General features: G+C 35.6%; 1 non-coding gene across 1 annotated transcript; it reads left to right on the top strand.

Moving 5' to 3' along the window:
* The first annotated feature begins 12,134 nt into the window (after nucleotides 1–12,134).
* On the top strand, nucleotides 12,135–12,241 carry LOC136207660 (small nucleolar RNA R71). The gene has a single exon (XR_010676790.1). It is a non-coding gene; the product is annotated as a small nucleolar RNA R71 (small nucleolar RNA).

Below are 12,241 nucleotides of genomic sequence, written 5' to 3'. Positions count from 1 at the left end.
ATGCTTAAGCTACATCAAGATGGGCTTATAGATTCAATTGATTCTGAATCATTGGAAACATGCGAAGCATGTTTAAAAGGTAAAATGACAAAGACACCCTTTAGCAATAAAGGTGAGCGTGTATCAGACATTCTAGGATTAATACATTCAGATGTATGTGGTCCTATGTCGGTCTAAGCAAGAGGAGGATTCAGATACTTCATAAGCTTCATAGACGACCATACCCGATATGGTTATATCTACTTGATGAAGCACAAGTCGGAAGCTTTTGAGAAATTCAAATGCTTCAAGAATGAAGTAGAAAATCAATTAGGAAAGAAAATAAAGATACTTCGATCCGATCGAGGTGGCGAATAGCTTTCAGATGATTTTCTGAATTATGTAACTGAATGTGGGATATGCTCACAATGGACACCTCCCTATACACCACAACACAATGGTGTATCCGAGAGGAGGAACCGTACCTTACTAGATATGGTACGATCCATGATGAGCATAGCATTACTTCCAAAGACATTCTGGGGCTATGCCTTAGAAACTGCCCTCTTCACCCTAAATCGAGTACCAACTAAATCCGCTAGTTCCACACCATATGAATTGTTCGTTGGTAGGAAACCCACATTCTCATTCATGAGAGTATGGGGTTGTTCAGCATTTGTCAAACGCGTAGCGTCAGACAAACTAGATTCTAAATCTGATAAATGTTTCTTCATTAGATATCTGTTGAGCGATTTCCGCAAGTGCACGGTATACGCTTGTAGTAATAAAAGATATCGATCCCACAGGGAACGCTTTTTTAACAAAACTTATTTACAATCGGTTAAATTTACTTTTAGGTTTATGATATGGAAAAATCGTTTAATCGGTTTTGGTTTTGAAATAGCTAGAATAAGAATTAGATTAGAATATGAAGATGTTAGAAAATATCTGATTAAAAATGAATTTGCAAAACAGGAACATTTTAGTACTTTAGAAAAGTAAACAGGTATATTTGTTTGCATTAAGCAAAGAAACAACTTTAAACTTTGTACGAATTATAAAGATGAAATAAATGACGGAACCTCTAAATAATTGGCTTTGAACGCGACAAAACCCTTATCCGGGATAATTGCCCTTAACCAAATTAAAACTCTACCGAGATAATAATTTGCCTAAGTGTTCAACAAAGTTTCCTTGTAAAGATTTTGGATTAAATACGTTTTAATGAAAACACCAGCATCAATCCACTTCGGCTCATTTACCAAAGTGCTGCATAAGAATTTATCGAATAAAACAGACTTTATTAGATGAAATATAAATTGATACAAGTTTACAGAGAACATGGAGCATTGAATTCTTCGACGGCGTGCAAGTGAACGGGTTGTCAATCCTTTCCTTGGGTTTCGTTCGAGTTTGTCAGGCTCAGGGGCGAATCCTCTACTCAATCTTCTCGCTGAATCTTCGTAATAGAGACTGGGTCGGTCTACTACCAAAATGAAAACTAAACTGGAACAATGTCTAAACGCTACTGAATTTGTTATTAATTTGTAAACAATGTGTGTACATCATATTGCTTTGAACAGAATCGAAATCTAACTTCTGAATCACTTGATTCGGAATTTCTACATAAATTCTACACTAATTTCTTTCTTCTACACATATCACCCTCTTTCAACTCTCCATCAACTCTTTATTTATAGATGTTAAAGAGTCTTGATCGAAGTGTCGTGTCTGTTGTGAAGGATCGTGTCCGTTGTGAAGGAATGTCTTTATCCACCCGAACGATCGCGTTCCGTCGAAAACGAAAGTGTGTAACTAGGCTTCTAAATCTCCTGCTCGTACCGAGAATTATCAAATTCACTACCGAGAATGGGGGAGCATCAATTGTACTTCGGACGAAGGGTAAAATGGCTGAAGGACGCGTGTCGCGACCGTGAAAAGGGGAAGCCGCGGTCGCGGCACGGAGCATTTTTCATTTTTTCGCTCTCGTTCGTGTCCTCGACTTGGCGTTATTAATTTTCGTCGTCTTCGACTCCTTTTGTAGGGCTTTTCTTCTATTTTTGAGCTATTTTTACTCCTATTTGGATTTTACCAAATATTTATGTACCTTGCATGAAAGAAACATATTCGAAAGTAAAAGCTTTCTAAATAGTTATAAACAGCATAAATTCGTAGCAATATTGATGTAATTATTGATAATATTTTAGGTATATTTTGGGCTTAACAAATCTCCACACTTAATCTTTTGCTAGTCCCGAGCAAAATTTCACTGAATTTATTCTCTAACTAATCTTTTTATGAAAATAAAACATATATCTCTGTATTATCTTTTAAATTAGTTAAGCCGAAAAGACTTACTTCGCATGGAAAATTTATACGCAAAATATCAAACTAACTTAGTATAAATACGATATATCATTCGTCTTGTATTTCCAATTTTTGTATTGACGCATTCAGGACAATGTATAAGCACGCATGTTATTGAGTTTTTCCGTCTCAAGGCATTTCAAAGCACAAAATTTTCTTTCCCAAACCTAAACTAATATATGAGATATATTATATTTAAATAAGTACTTGAAATTTAATTTATTTGCTTGGTTACGCCCGAAATAAGGGTGGTTTCAACCGTAACCTTGTACGTATATATTGCTTTGTGTTTGCTTAAGAGGTACCGACCATGCCATGGGTGGACGTAATCGTTACTTTAAACTTATACACGCTTATTATTTTTAAAAACGTTCCTTCCATACCTCGATTGTGATAAGGGTGGTCGCAACCGTGGCCAAAAGTAAACGGTACTTAATTTTCTTCCCTTTCATACCTTGATTGTGATAAGGTTGGTCTCAATCGTGGCCAAAAGTTAAGAATTCAACTAATTGATTAATTAATATGAATTATAAAATTATAAGCTGGGAAAAAGAAAAATAGCACATTCATCCTATATTGACTTAAAATTCAACATGTATTATGGCTAAAGTTTCCTTAAAAACTTCAATTGGTGTTAATGTAAGACGAAATCAAACCGAGCTAAAATTGTTAGTTCAATTTAATGCCTATAAACCTAATTGAAAATTTAAAATAAGATTTATTCTATTATGAATTGCATGATATAAAAATAGAGATCGAAATAAAGAATTTATTTACTTAAAATCATTCACTCGAGAAAATTTTACTTAAAATCGTATCGGAGATTCATGAAAAAATTTGAAAATATATTACCCGTATAGAAATATTGTTTCTATCGATAATGATAACCTAAACAAATAATCATATTAACTTATAAAATGTTAAGTTATGTGTTGCAATATATATATATGTGTTGCATTTGCATGAATATCATTTGTTGCATTTATTATTTGTTTTGCAAAATAAAATCTTTGTTGCATTGATTCGTATTTGTGTAGAAATTGATATATGTATGTCTCCTCCCACACTTAAATTGGACCATGTCCTCATTGGTGCAAAAATAATGGAGAAAACATAAAATACGAAATAAGGCATACGAAACAAAGATTGAAACTTGTAGAAAAGTAAACGTTCAACATAAAAGTAAAAATTGTACCAAACATAAGAAAATGAAAATTGTACCAAATTATAACAAGATAAAAAAAATAATGAAAGGAAAACAACCTAAGCATGAGGTGGTGAATCGGGAGGTGTAGGTGACGTCTCCACATTGCGGCGTCGGAAAAAGAAAAGCATCTGATGCCGAGTCGATCGATGTTCACGCCTCAAAAGGTTAAGGTTGTCATTCATCACCATATTGTTTTCAACCAAATCATCAATTCTTAAGTTCATTTGACGGTTGTTGGAATTGATTTGGTCCAAAATCCTCCGCAAATCTACCGGATTATCCTCCGCTTGAGGTGCTTGGGGTTGTGCTTGAGCTGGTGGTTCATCATCCCCTCCGCCGCCTTCGGTACCTACAAATTGAGAACTTGAAGCGCCACCACCCATAGTGCCACGAAGATGGGCAATTCGGGTAGCATAGGAAATAAAGACGGGAGGTCCTTGGGGAAGCAATAAATGAGCTCGCTCAAGAGCCGAGATGTCCAAAAGCGGAACGTACCCACAGTAGGTGGACATGTCATAGTCGGCCAATTCACCCCGTGCTCCCAACACAAGTCCGGTGATAAAATTACAAAGAGGGATTTGAATGGTAGTAGCCCTCGAAGCACGGAATAAATTGTCAAACATAATACCAATGCAATCAATCCTCAAACCTTTAAGCAAACTATCCAAAACATACAAATCCCAAACTTGAATCTTTGAACTCTCAACACGACCAAACAAGGAGAAACTCAAATACTTATGAAAGAAGAACACACAACTGTCCTTAATCAACTTGCTTGAAGTGTTTTTTGAATTAAAATAATCTTGATCCGAGAGAGTTCGCCAAACAGCATCATTATCAAAATCCTTAGGCTTATCATAAAAATCAGAAGTAGGGAAACCAAACATATTTCCCATTGCTTCATAGTCAATGGTATAAGGTATACCATTACTCCTAAAAGAAATTGAAGTTTTCTTCTTGTTCATGGACAAAGTGACCAAAAATTCCACCACATATTCATTAATACGCGGGAAACGCATATTAACGAATTCTTGCCAACCCAAAGCTTCAATAAAGGCATCAATTCGAGTAGAGAAATTCAATGTTCTTACCGAATGGAAGTCTAAGAAGTGCATATCCACAAATTGGCAGTCGGCTTGTGAAAAATGTTTGAAACAAATGGCTTCTTCCTCCGAATAGATGTCAAAATAAGCTCCGCATTGAACCCGAAGGCGATTAGCTTCCGTAACGGCGGGCTTGTTACCAACACGCTTAGTCCGAACCATGGTGATGGTGTTTAGGGGCTTAGGGTTTGAGAAAAAGAAGAAGAAGATGAAGAAGTGGAGAGAAAGACCAAAGCTTGAAGATGAGGTTGGGGGTTGTGAAATGGAAGTGTTTGAAAATAGGAAATATGATAGAAATTGGAGTGAATAAATTGGGAAGAGGAAATGTAGATTTTTGGGGAAGAGTTTAGAGTAAGGGATTGGGTAAAAATAGAGGTGATGTGAGGTTTGTGTAAGAGATAGGTTTATATAGGGCGATTAGGTGAATGTATAGGTAGAATAGGAATAGGAATAGGCAAAAATATTGGCAAAATCGCAATCAATAGGGCAGAAATCACGCGTGTCGCGACCGCGAACGGCAAAGCCGCGGCCGCGGCACGGGAATTTCAGGCAAATTTCGCCCTGAAATCTTGCCAAAGTTGCTGCTCATACCGAGAATTTCTTAATTCTCGGTAGAGAATTGGGTAAGGTGGCCAATTTTGGTGCCTTTTGACTTAGTTTGTGCATTTTTTGTTGTGGAATGGTTCCTGGACTTAATATTAAGTGTTCCTGTACTTAAAACTAAAATAAATGACATTAATTGCAAGGAAAACCAAAGGTTTAACCTTAATAAATTGAATTAAAATAAATTTATTATGAAGAATTAATGAAACTTAAATGTGCATTTATGCATATAAGTTAAGAGAACCACATTAAATGCATAATAAGGGCATGTTAATACATATTTAATACATGAATTGAATTGATTAAATGTAAACTTAATTCATTGAAAATAAATTGAGTTACAAAATAAAATTAAACGTGGATAAATGTGTGGAAAAATAGAAAAACATATTTAGTTCAGGTGAATCCTTTTTATCTGAATATGAGTAAGAGTAATGAGAGATCCATATGAGAATATGCTAAGTATAGATAATGGATCAAATGGATAATTCTAATAAAATTAAGAATTGAACTAAATAAGATTTTTATTAAATAAACATATGTACAAAATAATGAAAACAAACCAATAATTAAAACAAAACAAAATATATACAAAAATAACAATGAAAAACAGAAACTATTCTACATAGTCATCCCTATCTAACGGGATATTTCTGGCCTTAATACGATCAATTTGAAACTGCACGAAAGTTTCACGTTCCGGTGCAGACAAAAATTGAGGCCCTGCTCGAAAGACACATTTCACAAGTCCTTCGTGCTCGAGAAATTCATAGTCAATTGTCGGGAAGAATTCATCATCACTCCAGGGAACATCAATAGTACCCTTTGAACCGAGAATTATTCCACAGATTATATTGCCGAACCCAATCTTCTTATCTTTGGATCGAGAAGCGGCGACAAGACCTTCCATCAGAAGTTTGGAAGAATCCACTACATTGCCCTGGAATATATCTCCAAGAACATACAAATTAGTGTCACGGACCACACTACTGAATGTGCGCCCGAATAAACTGTGACACAGGAATTTGTGTAAATACAGCATGGAGTTGGAGCGAAAAGAGTGATTATAGGCGAGTTTTGAATTGAATTGCCAGAATCCAGTGAGCATTCTCCAAATGTCCGAGGATGTCATGTCTCGTCCAGGATGACATTTGATTGTATCCCTTGGGGGAAAACCAAACCAAGCATGCAACTCGGGATAGCCGAAAGTGAAGATTTCGCCTTCTCGACGAAAACTGAGACGTACTCGGCGTTTATTAGTAAAACGAACGGTATAGAAGAATTCGAGTATCCAGTCGCCTATTATTGAAAATCGCATTTGGGCGAATTTTGTCCACCCTAGGTGCTCCATATAGCGGCTCATGTCATCAGTAATGCCTAATTGGCTATTAAGAAATTCATCCATATACAATATTCCGGTGAAGAATTTGTAACGGTGATTCCAATAACGTCTACCTTCATCGTGGTTGAAGATAGGGAAAGGCGCCCCATATCGCTTGGATAAGTCTGGGCATTTGTTGATTGAGGCAGCATTGTGCCTAGGTGATTTGTATTTGGTAGGCATAGTGCAAAAGTTAGTGTTACTTTAGCAAAGAACGGTATTTGTGAAGAAAAATCAGAGTTCTGACAAAGATGAAAAAGAATTGTAACAGAACTTGAATCCTCTAAGATTAATGTATAAGAGTTTAGGATGAAAAGAGGTATTGTTTTAATTATGAAAAGGTATAATTTGTACCTTTCTGGAATGAAGAAACTTAATGTTTCAATTGCCAAGAGGTTCGTCGAAAGGGTGAGAGTGTTTCAGGCCTGATAGTGCAGGAAACACGCGTGTCGCGACCACGAATGGCAAAGCCGCGGTCGCGACACGCTGATTTTCATGCGAAAATCAGGCATCAAAGCCATCTCCTGATTCACGGTAGAGAATTTAAAAATTCTCGGTATGAACAGAGAAATTCGAACCTGTTTGTGACATTCTTAAATGAAGGGATTCTCGGCAGGGAATTCTAAATTCTCGGCAGAGAATTGCCAGAAACTTCAAATTCATCTTAATTTCCTAAAAATCAAATCTAAAATTATGAAATATAAATATTTTATGTATTTAAATTATAACATAAAGTTATCTAATAAAAATGGCATTTTGAAAATAAAATAAAATAATAATAAAAATAAATAAAATAAAATCATAAAAACAATAAAACAAAATAAACTGTGTAAAATAAACTGAGTAATTCATACGTCAGATAATCTTGTTACGAACTCAATTCCTAGTTGGGAAATATTTTCGTAATAGATTTTACATCGATTACCATTAACTTTGAATCGAACTCCGGTAGGACCTTCCAGTTCTAAAGAACCGTAATCGAATGTTTTGACGACTAAATATGGTCCTAACCATCTGGACTTAAGTTTTCCTAGAAATAAACGAAGTCGTGAATTAAATAACAGCACTTTATCCCCAACATTAAAGTGTTTAACTTTAATTTTGGCATCGTGCCATTTTTTCATTTTTTCTTTATAAATCTTTGCATTTTCGTAAGATAGATGACGTAACTCATCTAACTCATTTAAATTGAGCAAATGTTTCTTACCTGTTTGATGTAAGTCAAAGTTAAGTTCTCTAATAGCCCAATAGGCTTTATGTTCTAATTCGACTAGCAAATGACATGCCTTACCATACACCAAACGGTACGGAGTCATTCCTATTAGCGTTTTAAATGCAGTACGATATGCCCATAACGCATTATTGAGTTTAGAAGACCAATCTTTTCTAGAGGATGAAACCATTTTCTCGAGAATCCATTTGAGTTCTCTATTTGATATCTCCGCCTGACCATTTGACTGAGGATGGTATGGCGTTGATACGCGGTGGCGTACTCCATATTTTTTCATAAGCGTTTCAAAACTCTTGTTTATAAAATGAGTACCACCATCACTAACTATAACTCTTGGACAACCAAATCTACAGAATATATCGTCAAGAAAATTAACGACAACCTTAGAATCACTCGTCGGGGTTGCGATTGCTTCAACCCACTTTGAAACATAATCAACGGCAACTAATATGTAAGTTTTATCATTGGAATGGGGAAAAGGTCCCATGAAATCTATTCCCCACATATCGAAGACTTCAACTTCTAATATGGTTGTGAGGGGCATCTCATCTTTCCTTCCTAGATTTCCTGTTCTTTGGCACTTATCACAACGAGTAATAAATGAACGGACATCCTTAAACATCGTAGGCCAAAAGAAACCACTTTCAAATATTCTAGCTGCTGTCTTGTTAACTCCATTATGTCCTCCATAAGAGCTAGAATGACATTCTGACATTATGGATTCAAATTCATTTTCACCAACGCATCTCCTAATTATCCCGTCACCACAAGTTTTGAACAAAAAAAGGATCTTCCCAAAAGTATTGTTTAATATCGAAGAAAAATTTCTTCCTTTGGTGGGAATTTAATCCTTCCGGAACAATATTGGCTGCGAGATAATTAGCAATATCTGCATACCAAGGTGATTATGAAACTATTCATTTGATAGAGATGTTCATCAGGGAAATCATCTCGTATACCGATAGTTTCACCTATAGGACCGTTTTCATCTTCAAGTCTCGATAGATGATCGGCGACAAGGTTTTCAACTCCCTTTTTGTCTTTAATTTCTATATCAAATTCTTGCAATAATAAAACCCATCTAATTAGACGTGGTTTTGCATCTTTTTTAGCAAACAAATATCTTAATGCTGCATGATCGGTATAAATAATAACTTTTGAACCTAATAAATATGACCTAAACTTGTCACATGCAAAAACTACGGCTAACATTTCTTTTTCTGTTGTGGTGTAGTTTAATTGTGCACCAGACAGTGTGTGACTTGCATAATAAATGACATGAAGTTTCTTATCCTTCCTTTGACCTAAAACACATCCGACAGCTAAGTCACTTGCATCACACATAATTTCAAAGGGTAAATCCCAATCAGGTTTAGCAATAATAGGTGCACTGACTAAAGCAGTTTTCAATGTTTCGAAAGCTTTAACGCATTCTTCATTAAAATCAAAGGTTGAATCTTTCATGAGTAAATTAGTAAGTGGTTTGGAAATTACAGAAATTTTTTTTAATAAATCTTCTGTAAAAACCAGCATGTCCTAAGAATGGTCTTACTCCCTTAACAGTAGTTGGAGGGGGTAATTTCTCTATTACTGAGGTTTTTGCTCTATCTACTTCTAATCCTTTTTCAGATATTTTGTGACCTAAAACAATTCCTTCGTCAACCATGAAATGACATTTTTCCCAGTTTAATACCAAATTTGTTTCTTCACACCTAGACAAAACTTTATCCAAGTTTTCTAGGCACGAATCAAAAGAATCTCCATAAACTGAAAAATAGTCCATAAAAACTTCCATGATATCTTCAATGAAATCATTAAAAATCGCAGTCATACAACGTTGAAATGTTGCAGGTGCGTTACATAGACCAAAGGGCATTCTCCTATATGCAAATGTTCCGTAAGGACATGTGAATGTTGTTTTATCTTGGTCATCCGGGTAATGTATATTTGAAAGAATCCGGAGTAACCGTCAAGAAAACAGTAGAAAGCATGACCAGCTATCCTTTCGATCATTTGATCAATGAAAGGAAGAGGAAAATGATCTTTCCTAGTTGCTTTATTTAAATTTCTATAATCTATACAAACCCTCCAACCAGTGGTGGTTCGTGTGGGTATTAATTCTCCTTCTTCATTCCTTACAACTGTTATGCCTCCCTTTTTAGGTACACAATGGATTGGACTAACTCATTCACTATCCGAGATAGGGTAGATGATTCCATTATCCAGACGTTTAGTAATCTCATTTTTTACTACTTCTTTCATGTTCGGATTTAGGCGTCTTTGCCTATCCGCTTTAGGTGGCTTATCTTCTTCTAAGTGAATTCTATGCATTACAATACTTGGATTAATACCTTTTAAGTCAGAAATTTGCCAACCCATACTTCCTATCCTACTTCTAACAACTTCTTTCAATTTTTCTTCTTGAACTTGTGTCAACTTGTTAGAGATAATTATAGGTAGAGAATCGCCTTCGCCTAAGAAAGCGTACCTCAAATGACCTGGTAATTCCTTAAGTTCTAATTTAGGTGGAACTACAATTAAAGGCGGAACTGGTCCATCTTCTCGAATCAAAGGTTCTGGGTCCTTATCTTCTAGTTCCTCACTCATTATAGGTTCTATTATTTCTTCTTTTTGAACAATGTCATTTACACATTCTTCAATTAAATCAAGTTTCATACAAGCGAAATCCTCCATAGGATATTTCATCGCTTGATTCATATCAAACTCAATCTTATCATCTCATATTCGTAAAACTACTTTCCCTTCTGACACATCAACTAGAGCACGTCCCGTGTTCATGAACGGTCTACTAAAGTTTAGCGGACAATTTACATCATAAGCAAAATCTAAAATAACGAAATCGGTAGGAAAAATAAATTTGTCAACTTTAACTAAAACATCCTCAATTATACCGTATGGTCTTTTAGTGGTTTGATCCGCTAATTGCCAAACCATATTGGTACGTTTGATGTCTTCTTCTAAGCCTAACTTATTAAAAATAGATAATGGCATCAAGTTAATGCTTGCTCCTAAATCACAAAGACAACTTGGGAATTCTATATCTCCCAATTTACACGGAATGGTAAAACATCCGGGATCTTTGAGTTTTGTGGGCAAATTGCTTGACACAATCGAACTGCAATCTTCAGTTAGTGAAATGTATGAAACCCTTCCCAACTGATTTTTTTTGAAATTAAATCTTTGAGGAATTTTCCATAGTTGGGAATTTGCGTAATTGCATCCATAAACGTTAAATTAATATGCAAATTCTTAAGTTTGTCTAAAAATGTTAAAAGTTGTTTATCATAGTCCTTGTTGCGGACTTTGTGTGGAAAAGGTGGTTTGGGTACAAAAGTTTTTGTACTAGAGTCAATCGGTGCATCTTTTTGTTTTAATGTATCTTCTTTGGGTTTTGGTAAATCAGTTCCAGGTAAAGTCGAATTTCCGGGCATTTCCGGGCCTAAGTAGTTTTTCCCTGAACGAAGAGTGATAGCCTTAACATGCTCTTTCGGATTTTCTTCCGTATGGCTTGGAAGACTTCCCTCTTTGCGGGATGAAATTGATTTAGCGAGTTGTCCAATTTGAATTTCCAAATTATGGATGCTAGATGATTGGTTTTTAATAAGCTGATCGAATTTATTCTCGATCCGTTTAAAACCATCGTCGTGATTACTTATTTTTCCGCTCATCGCATCAATGAATTTGTCGATTTTAGAAGATAAGGTGCTAATCGTATCTCTTGACTGATTTTGATAATTAGTAGTTCGATTTTGATTAGCATTAACATTATTATTGTTATTATCTCTCCAATTAAAGTTAGGATGATTTCTCCATCCAGGATTATATGTATTGGAATAAGGGTTATTAGTTTGGTTTTGCCCTTGGACAAAGTTTACCTGTTCAATTTCACTCATACCTTCGTAATCCACATCCGTTTGGATTGGTTGACCATTAGGATCACACGGTGCCATAAACCTATCAATTTTGTGCGACAAGGCAGAAAATTGGGCTTGCAACATCGCTACTGGATCAAGATTCACTATACCTTTAACTGATGATGTTGTTGAGGATGATGGTTTCGCTACTGGTACGTGTCCACGTTCCGCGGGCCACATACTGCTGTTGATTGCCATTTCCTCCAAAAGTTCTCTCGCTTGGACAGATGTTTTCTTCATGAATAACCCTCCAGACATAGCATCCAATGAACCTCTAGTTGTAGGATTTAGTCCATTATAAAATGTTTGCATTAAAAGTTCAGCGGGCAATTGGTGGTGTGGGCATAAATGTTGAAGTTTTTTAAAACGTTCCCAAGCCTCATAAAGAGTTTCATTATCATTTTGAGAAAAAGATGTTAACTCTTTAATGACTCT

This window comes from Euphorbia lathyris, chromosome 9, assembly GCF_963576675.1.
Source record: "Euphorbia lathyris chromosome 9, ddEupLath1.1, whole genome shotgun sequence".
NCBI lineage: Eukaryota > Viridiplantae > Streptophyta > Magnoliopsida > Malpighiales > Euphorbiaceae > Euphorbia > Euphorbia lathyris.
Note: the sequence above shows the minus strand (reverse complement) of the source record. Positions and strands in the feature narration are given on the sequence as shown.